This window comes from Desmodus rotundus, chromosome 4 (genome assembly GCF_022682495.2).
Source record: "Desmodus rotundus isolate HL8 chromosome 4, HLdesRot8A.1, whole genome shotgun sequence".
NCBI classification, from domain to species: Eukaryota; Metazoa; Chordata; class Mammalia; order Chiroptera; family Phyllostomidae; genus Desmodus; species Desmodus rotundus.
The window spans coordinates 157,285,103-157,294,554 of record NC_071390.1 but is presented as its reverse complement, the minus strand read 5'-3'; positions in this window follow the sequence as shown (position 1 = coordinate 157,294,554).

Here is a 9,452-nt window from a genome sequence, read left to right as displayed (position 1 = left end):
CAGTGTGTACAAGCGTCGTCCACAAAAGGCTCAGCATGCAGATTTCTGTCCTCCAGATTTCCTGAATCAATCTCGGACGGTTGGACTCTGAGTTATAAACTGATACCCCAGATAATTCAGGTGGGCCACATGTAAGAAATGCTACCCTGTTGGGGTACCCACCACAAAGCCTTTATTCTTAGCTATTCAAGGTAGCGTTTGCTCCTTGGCTTGTACCCCCGTCCTGGTTTGCAGGTCCTCAACTGTAATCGCCTCTGCCACGGGACACAGGAAGAAATGTACTATTTTAAGTTTACATTCAGGAACTTAATTCTCCTTGCAATCCGATGAGGAAATTGAGGTACAAAGAGGTTTAGCAACTTACCTGAGATGGCATACAGAAGAGGCGATGGAAATGGGGTTCGAGTGGAGGCAGTGCGGCTCTGCAGCCTGTGCACGTGGTCGGGATGCACGTCACCTCTCAGCAGCAGTCCAAGCGCCCAGACTTAATTCATCGAGGAGAAACCCAAAGTACAGTTGACCTGAACTGTGAAAGTAAGCTGATGAACCTCAACCGCCCTCCCAGGCAGGCTCTTCAAAGCCCATCTGGCCTCACCAATGGTTTCTTCAAGGCCCTTTACATTTTCACAAATTCTCTCCTCAAGGATTTTCCAGCTTCTGTCCACTGCGAAGTTCCAAAGCCACTTCCACAGTTTTAGGTTTTTGTTACAGCAGAACCCCCTCTTGGCGCCCAAATCTGTATTAGGTGTCTATTGCTGTGTAAGAAATTACTCCAAAATTTAGGGACTTAAAACAACATTAAGTGTTTATTATCCTCAGGGTTTCCCAGGATTCTGGGAGTGGCCTAGCTGGGGGCTTCTGGGATGGAGTATCTTGAAATTGCAGCCCATACGTCAGCTGGGCTGTCAGGCATTTGAAGGCTCTGACTGGGGCTGCGCAACTCCCAAGGTGGCGGTTCACTCGCATGGCTTGTAGTTGGTGCTGGTTGTTGATGGGAACCCTCACTTTCTCCCTGTGGGGGCCTCCCCGCAGGCTGCTTGCATGCCCCTACAATGTGGCAGCTTTCCTGAGTGGGCCATCCGTGAGAGCAGAACGGAAGCTGCAATGCCTTTGATGATCTTGCGTGAGAAGTCACCAATATTTTCTCCAAATTCTATTTGTTAGAAGCAAGTCACTAAGTTCAGTTCACATTCAAGGCTAGGAAAATTAACTCTACCTTTTAAAGGAAAAAAGGCCAAAGGATTTGCGGACATATTTGAAAACCATCATTTCTACATGTGCCAGTCACCACTAGGTACTTTGCAAATATTTCTAATATCTTTTTGTATTTTTTCCATTACCATTTTACCCCTTATACCCCCTCCCCATGGCAGTCACCACACATTGTCCATGAGTCCTTTTTCTTTTTTCCTCAGTCCCTCTACCCCCTACAGTCCCCCTCACCTTTAGCTGTCATCCCGCTGTCCATGAGTCTGTTTCTATTTTGCTTGTTAGTTCAATTTGTTCATTAGATTCCACAGATGAGTGAAATCATATGGTACTTGTTTTTCTCTGGCTGGCTTACTTCATTTAGCTAATGCTGTCCAGGTCCATCCATACTGTTGCAAAGAGGAAGATTTTCTTTTTTTCATTTTTTTCTTTTTTTACAGCCGAATAGTATTCCATTGTGTATATGTACCATGGTTGTGTTATCCACTCATCTACTGATGTGCAAAAGTGGGCAAAGGACTTGAATAGATACTTCTCCAAAGGACATAGTGATGGCCAATAGGCCTATGAAGAGACACTCAACATCACTAATCATCAGAGGAATGCAAATTGAAACCACAATGAGATATCCCCTCACACCTGTCAGAAGGGCTACAAGAAATCAACAAGTGCTGGCAAGGATGTGGAGAAAGGGGAACCCTTCTGCACTGTTGGTGGGAATGCAGATTGGTGTAGCCACTGTCGAAAGCAGTATGGAGGTGACTCAAAAAATTAAAAATGGAACTGTCTTATGACCTAGCAATTCCATTTCTGGGAATTTATCCAAAGAAATCCAAAACATGTAATGCGAAAATATAAGCACTCCCTATGTTCATTGCAGTGTTATTTACGCTTGCCAAGATCTGGAAGCAGCACAAGTGTCCATCAGTAGATGAGTAGATAATATCTTTGTAACCACATGGCAAACCTTGTTGGCCTACCCAACAGGCATTCTTACTATCACCACTCCTCCTGTTCGGGTGTCTGGTGGCAGTGGGCTCAGGAAAGATTGGCCCTCTCCTGCCCCAGAGGGTGAACTGTGGTTGGCCCAAAAGGCAATCTGACAGTCCCATTTCCTTTTGCCAGTGATCAAGCCAAGGGGACTTAAGGAGAACTCTACTAGGAAGGGTCAAGGAAAGGTTTTTCTCCCTAGGGTAGCAAGGCACCTGGGCGAAAGTGCACTCCTTTCCCCCAGGACTTTGTGTCTGTAATGTAGTTGCCAACATTGTAACTATGAAAAGATAAATGTAAGACCCAAACCAATGTGCTAAGAATGATGGAGCATAAAAAGAAAAGAGCCCTTGTTCTTCATAACATCATTGAGCCCCTGAATGAACCTGGAACCAATCTTTAGGACCTTGTTATGGGAGACAGTAAACTACTTTTGGTTGGGTTTTCTGTTGTAGCTGAAAACATGCTACTGAATATATCCTATTTTACACATTAGGGAACAGATGTTCAGAGAGATTGTGTCACTTTCCCAAACTTTTCCCAGCTAATAACAAACAGAACCACATTTCAGACTGAGAGCTGCATGTCCTAAACACCTGGTACGTGTTTATTGTATCCAATGACTTTTCTCCAGCAAGTCTCAGGAGTCACAGAAGAGACACAGAGACACCAGCTGGGTTAAGTAGGGTGAGTGAGTGGCAAACAGGTGTCGTACAGGGTCAGTGTGGGAAGGGAGTGAGAAGGAAGCTGGGGCAGTGTGTGGACAAAGATGCAAAGATTAACTGTGAGATACAGACTAAGGAGTCGAGTGGAATGCAGAGGGGCTGACAGCAGCGGAGGTGAAGAGTGAAGGTGCACAGGTAAAGGACAGGCTCAGAAAGTGAGAGGGAGAGGAACAGTGGAAGGAGGTTGTAGGAAGGGAGGGAAATTTAGGGTTCAAGACATCAGGGATGCGGCTCTTTGTTCCCAACAGTTTGATTGGTTGCTGATGGTTATCAGAGTGGAGGAGGTCACAGAACTGAAACCAAATTTCTGGATCACCCATTTATGCACATATTGCCCAGGGTGGTGACAGGCAGTGCAGGGGAGAGGAAGACTGAAAGACAGTCTGCGGAATGTACTGATGCTTAAGCAGTGTTTTAAAAAAAATTTTCATGGTCCCCATCCTTCACACTGACAGGATCCGGTTCACACAGCCCCACTCTGAAGGAAGATTTATAGGAATTATTCTGCTGTAATCAACTGTTTTGCACCCAGTGGAGGGATGAGAATGAGACGGATGGTGTTGTCAGGCGCTGAGAAGATTGTGGGAAATAAACCATTTCTCAGCTCTTTCTGAAATAATTCCTTGCACTGTTACTTCATTGTTTTCTGTGAAGTTGCTTCTTTCCTGTCCATCTGTCCATCTGAATGCATGAAAACCTGTGAAGTACACTAAAAATTACCCACTATATAAACAATAATTGATGGCAGTTTCCTGAAGCTCCTTGGTAACTGACATGGATGGAGCTGTATAGTAAGGAGTGCTCACTGTCTTTCTAAACTCTGGGCTTTTTTTGTTTTTTCATTGTTCTGTCTTTTCTTAGGTAAAATTAATTTCTTCCCTCCAAAAATAATGCCTGGCATTTGGTTTCTTAGGAATCTATTTTTAAAGCACCTTATTAATTTTTTATTACACTCATGAAATGAAATTATTATCTAGAATTTATGAATATAGTTTCTCCCTTGGATGTTATATTTTTTGGTTTCTGTCCTTGGAGTTAGGTTAATAATTTTAGGTCCTGTGCCTGTGATTTCACTGTTAACTAACTCGAATCTTTTTCGTGAGAAGGCAGGATATAAATAAATCAGTCTACATGTTTAAGGGGAAAAGGGGCCCAGTACATAAGTGTACTTACACTATGATCCCGTTTGTGTTTTTTAAAAAGGACATACGTAGATAAATACACTTATATACCATACATCGCTTTCCACACACACACACACACACACAAATGCAACTCACACATAGAGTGAAAAGAACAGATCCTGGACACCAATGACTCCACCTCAGAGGGTATCATGTTCAGAAGACACACTAAAAGTAATTCTAATCTTTATTTGTATTCCTCAAAGGCCTCATGTAAACACTGGTATTTTACATAACCATTTGTAGGAGCAGCTCTTTAAGTCTGCATTCCCACAGACTTCTTGTCTTCCACTCACAACCGGTAGGCACCAGGAAGCCTCTGTCCCGATCTTTCTCACTCTCTTCTGTCCATCAAAACCCTCCCTGCTCTCTGCCAGTGCTGGGCCTCACTCACCACCCCCCCCCTCTTTCTTTCCATTTCTTTTATATTTTCTCTCTGTCTGTAGTGAGTAGACCTGGGCCTTTTGAATATAAATCTCCTACCTCAACTTCTTTGCCTTTTGACTTATAAGGCCCCTCCCTATTTGTCTGACCTGCAGAATGAGGCAGTGGGTGGTAGGAATGTAGGAGGTGGGAAGGAGTCAGGGTGTATATGTCAGAATTGTGTGTTTGGCGGATGTAAAGAAGCTATGCATGTACCCACGGTAATAATTTTTATCTGTTGCACATGAAGAATTTTTGAACAGCTCTATAAGAACTAGGGAGTCAGAGGTAGGAGAGGGAAATTTTACTTTCATTGAGCCAATTTTTAAACTATTGCTTTTAGAATATTTTTTAAAAACACAATTTAATATATTCATATTTTAAAAATATAGTGAAAGTTTACTTGATAGAATGAATAATATACACAAATTATATATATATATTATATTTCACTTTAGACTGTTTTCTAATACCAGATGTTATCAAATAATTCAGCGGATATGTGATGATCCAATATTATCAGGAAGAGAATAAATATACCTTTTCAGATTCTTAAATGGATACTTGAACTACCGGAAGAAGGGAGGACAGATCCATGCCATCTAATATGTGAGTAGTAGGGGTTCCGAGGGAATTACAAAGGAAAGGCCAAATTTAATAGATACAAATTTTCCTGAGCTAAATGAAGGCTGTATTTGCAGTTAAAATCAAGTTCTTGGCAGGATTGATGAGAAAAGGCACACCCTTAATTAAACCTATTCTGGAAGAATTCCTGAATCCCAAACATAAAAATCTTAATGTTTCTAGACAGAAAAAAGAAATTATTTACAAAGGGAAAAAAATTGGCATCTGACATTGGAATAACATCTATAATCAGTGAGAGAAAAGAAATGTAACCCAATAGCTCTTTTCCCAGCAAGCATCATTCCCCTGCCAGGGTGAACAGGATGCAGAAATGTAAGGCTTCCAAGAATAGGTAACTGATGTGCTCTGTCTAAGGGAACTATGAAAAGAGGACTCTAACTAAACAAGGAAGTAATGAGAACAGGTCTTGAGAAAGGAGAAAGTGGTGAGTGAACAATGAGGTTTGTAATACACACGGATGATGACAAAATGACCAGGACTGTGTACTGTAAAATAAAGACTCTTCAGATAAATGAGACTTACCTAATGACAGCTAATTTCGCAGCAACACCCAAGAGGTGGAGTTGGAGGGAGGGAAGTGGAACGTAAAAGCATTCCAAAATATCTTATTGAGGTGGAGGGAAAGTATCAGGAAATAGACAAATGTGGGGAAATATAACAGTAATAAATTATGTTTGATGATGCATGTTAAAAAAAAGAACCACTAGTGAAATGGAAAAGCGTAATATTTTGACATTAGTAATGGGAAAGAGGAAATAAATAATAACATTGCATTCAAAATAAAATGGAAATAAATAAAAATAAAAGATTAAAGGAAAAAATTATAACAATGCTAGTAAATATAAATTAAAGGTAAAAGGAAATTAATGAAATAAGTTCATGCGTGGCTGAGTGGATTGAGCACCAGCCTGTGAACGAAAGTGTCGCTGGTTCAATTCCCAGTCAGGGCACATGCCTGGGTTGGGGGCCAGGTCCCCAGTGGGGGGTGCATGAGAGGCAACCACACATTGATGTTTCTGCCTTCTCTCCTTCCCTTCCCCTCTCTCTAAAAATAAATTTAAAAAATCTTTTTAAAAAATGAAATGTTCAATAATAATTATAAACAAGACAGGATAGCAAGAATATCGGTGATTATAGTAAAAGTAAATTAGCTCAATTTCCCTATCAAAAGACAGACTGTCACATTAGCTTAAACACCAAGCCAGCTGTATATTACAAGCACATGTAACATAAGGAAGAAGTATTTTAAAATAAAGAGATTGGAAAAACAATATGACGTAAGTGCAAACAAACAAAACTATGAGAAGCAATATCAATGTCAGACAAGGTAGAACTATTGATAAACAGGAAGAAGCACATTGCCTGTAAAAGACATAACGTGAAGATGCGCATCAAACATCATGAAATAGCTAAATATATTTAAGCCAAAGGATTATTATCAATGTAAGTTAACTTCATAAACATGAAATTAGATTTCACAATACCTCTTGTAAATGAGATCAAATAGAGAAAAAAAAGACCATACAAAGACTAACCAACATATTTGCTTTAATAAATATATGCAGAATCTTATACTCTTTAAACAGAGAATACATACATGTTTCCAAATGGCCATTGACTATTTATAAGAATTGACCATAAACTTTGCCATAAAAAACAATTAAAAATTTAAAAGTAGAGATTTTTACAGGTCACATTATCCAATGAAATTCAAGTAAATTAATGAAATTAGAAATAAAATTTTAAAAGATAAAAATAATATAACCATTTAATTTATTTGAAACTTAAGAAGGCCACCTCCTAGATAATCTTTGGATCAAATTAGAAACTAAAAATTGTAAACTTTCTAAAGCATAAAAGGAAAACCATAACCAACCCTACAAGACCCAGCAAAGCTGTACACAAAGATTAGAAATACAAGAACTCAGTGCTCATCTTTAAAAAATTAGAAAAAAAAAACCCATAAAAGAAAGTAGAAAAGGACATTAAGTTTGAAAGACTTACATTAATGAAAGGTAGAAAACAGTAGAAAAGATAAATAAATCTATAACCCTCCTGAAAGATAAACTCATTATGAATCAGAAGGTTAAAAAAAATAGTGAAAATTAAAATACACATTTAATCCAGCAATTGTGCTTACAATTCTCATGGAAATAAAAGCATAAATCTCCAGATATACATATATTCAAGGACATTGATTGTAGTAATGTTTGTGGTGGCAAAGACTGGAAACAAAGTGAATGCCATTGCAAAGGAAGTGATGGCACAAGATACATTATAGCCACACTGAAACGCTATGCAGCCGTTAGAAAGGATGAAGTAGTCCTTTTCCAGGTATCTATTGCCGAGTAATAAAGTTCCCAGAACTTACGAAGAACAACAATTTGATTATTCTCGCGAGGTCTGTGAGTGAGGAATCTGGACAAAGAACAGCAGCGACTACAAGCACAGTGGACGTGTTGGTGTGTTTCCTGGGGTGTCCGAGGCCTCATGTGGAAGATGTGAAAGCTGGGGGAGACTATGGCAGGAGTCGAATTATCTGAAGCTCATTCACTCACACATCTGGCAGTTTGGCTGTTAACTGAGACCTTTGCTAGAGCTGTCTGCTAGAGCTTTTAACATGGGCTTCCAGGGTAGCCTGGGCTCCCTCACAGTCGCTGGGGGTGGGGGGAGAAGTGGGACTGGGAGAAAGATTAGGAAATAGATGGCTCATTTTCACAGCAGAGTGGGAAGGTGCTGGAAGAGAGCGCAGGTGGTTCACTGGTTTAGGGGCTAGGTGGAGCGCAGAGGTAAACAAGTACAGGCAGGCCTACCTACGTAGAAAGTGCGAGCATTGGAGACGAAAACATGGACTGTGGGTGTGGCAGGGTTGCCTGTGTATGTGGATTAGAAAAGACAAAATTTAGGACAGTAGAAAGGGCTGCGATATGGGCCAGATGCGGTGAGCTTCACAGCGGCATTCTCTCTATGGAGCGCTTGTGATTAGTTAGGATCGGGGAATTTCCAGTTTCATTACCTATGTTAATAGAAATGTATTTGAGTCAAAACGATGACTCGTCATTAGGGAAGATAGTTTTGTTTTTCTTGAAAAAGATGTCTCTTCCCAAATTTTATATATGTTCCGCTGTTGTTTTAAAGAGAATATTGTGTTGGCAGTCTTTCTCTTTAGTGGTGTGATCTCTGACCTGTGGGACCAACGTGTGAATGGTTACATCTACTTTGTGGTTTCAAAAATTTAAGTTCAATTCATTATAAATGGTAGTGGAAGGATTACTTTCAGATGTCTAAATGTCGCATTCCTTTTGGTGCATCGGTATGGCTTTTTGTTTTGGGAAACAGTTTGTTATGTGTGATTAAGTGATATATACCAGTTAGCCACACCTTTCTTTCCTCTCTTTGCTTGCTTGTTTTTGGATTTCCTCCTAATCATTAGTACTCTGAAGAGGCTGGGGAGAGCAAGAGTCTGCGTGCAAACCCGAGGGCTACTGCTTTGTCTGGAGCTCTTGGATAAGGCTTTCTTGCATGAGGGTTGAAATCGAATTTAAGCAGAAGTCAGTCAAGGAATTCACGAATATCCTAGAACTAACTACCCAAGGTCAAAGAGACCAATGCCCTCTGAAATTGTGGCCACTGTCTTCCTTTTAGACCTTTGGAGATTTGAGGGCTTTCTTACAACTTGACCACTAGAGGTCAGAAATTAACCCTGCACAGCGTCGAGAGAGCAGGTAACACTACGTGTCTTTCATTTGGTTCACACTTCTCACGAGGTTCAGAGTACTAGCCAGATACCTTTGAGATTTAAAGAGAGCCCCTGTATCTTTTTTACACCAAATTTTAGCAGTTGGATTACTTGGAATCTTCACTCTAATCCACCCTCAATCATTAACCTCAATTTTTTTTTGTCCGCTTAGACACTATACACACTTACACATACTCCATCCCAACGTTAAGTGCTCATTTGTGGTGATATATAGAGAGATTTCCAAGAAAACAGAAATGAACTATGTAGACCTCTAATAAGAATACATGCATGAGCTCAGCAGAACTCATCCATTTTTGTGCTCTAATTAGAAATTATTGACTGCATGTATTTTTTCAACTGTTATCTTTTTGGCCAGATGCTACCAAATGAGATCATTTCCTGTTCAATAGCTATATCAAGTTATGCATTAAGTATTGAGTTAATGTGTCTTGGGCCATTTAAGACAGTGCAACTGGATTTCAAATATCCTCATTTTCTTCATGATGTCTTTTCCACTTTAGTTCCTCTTTGGTG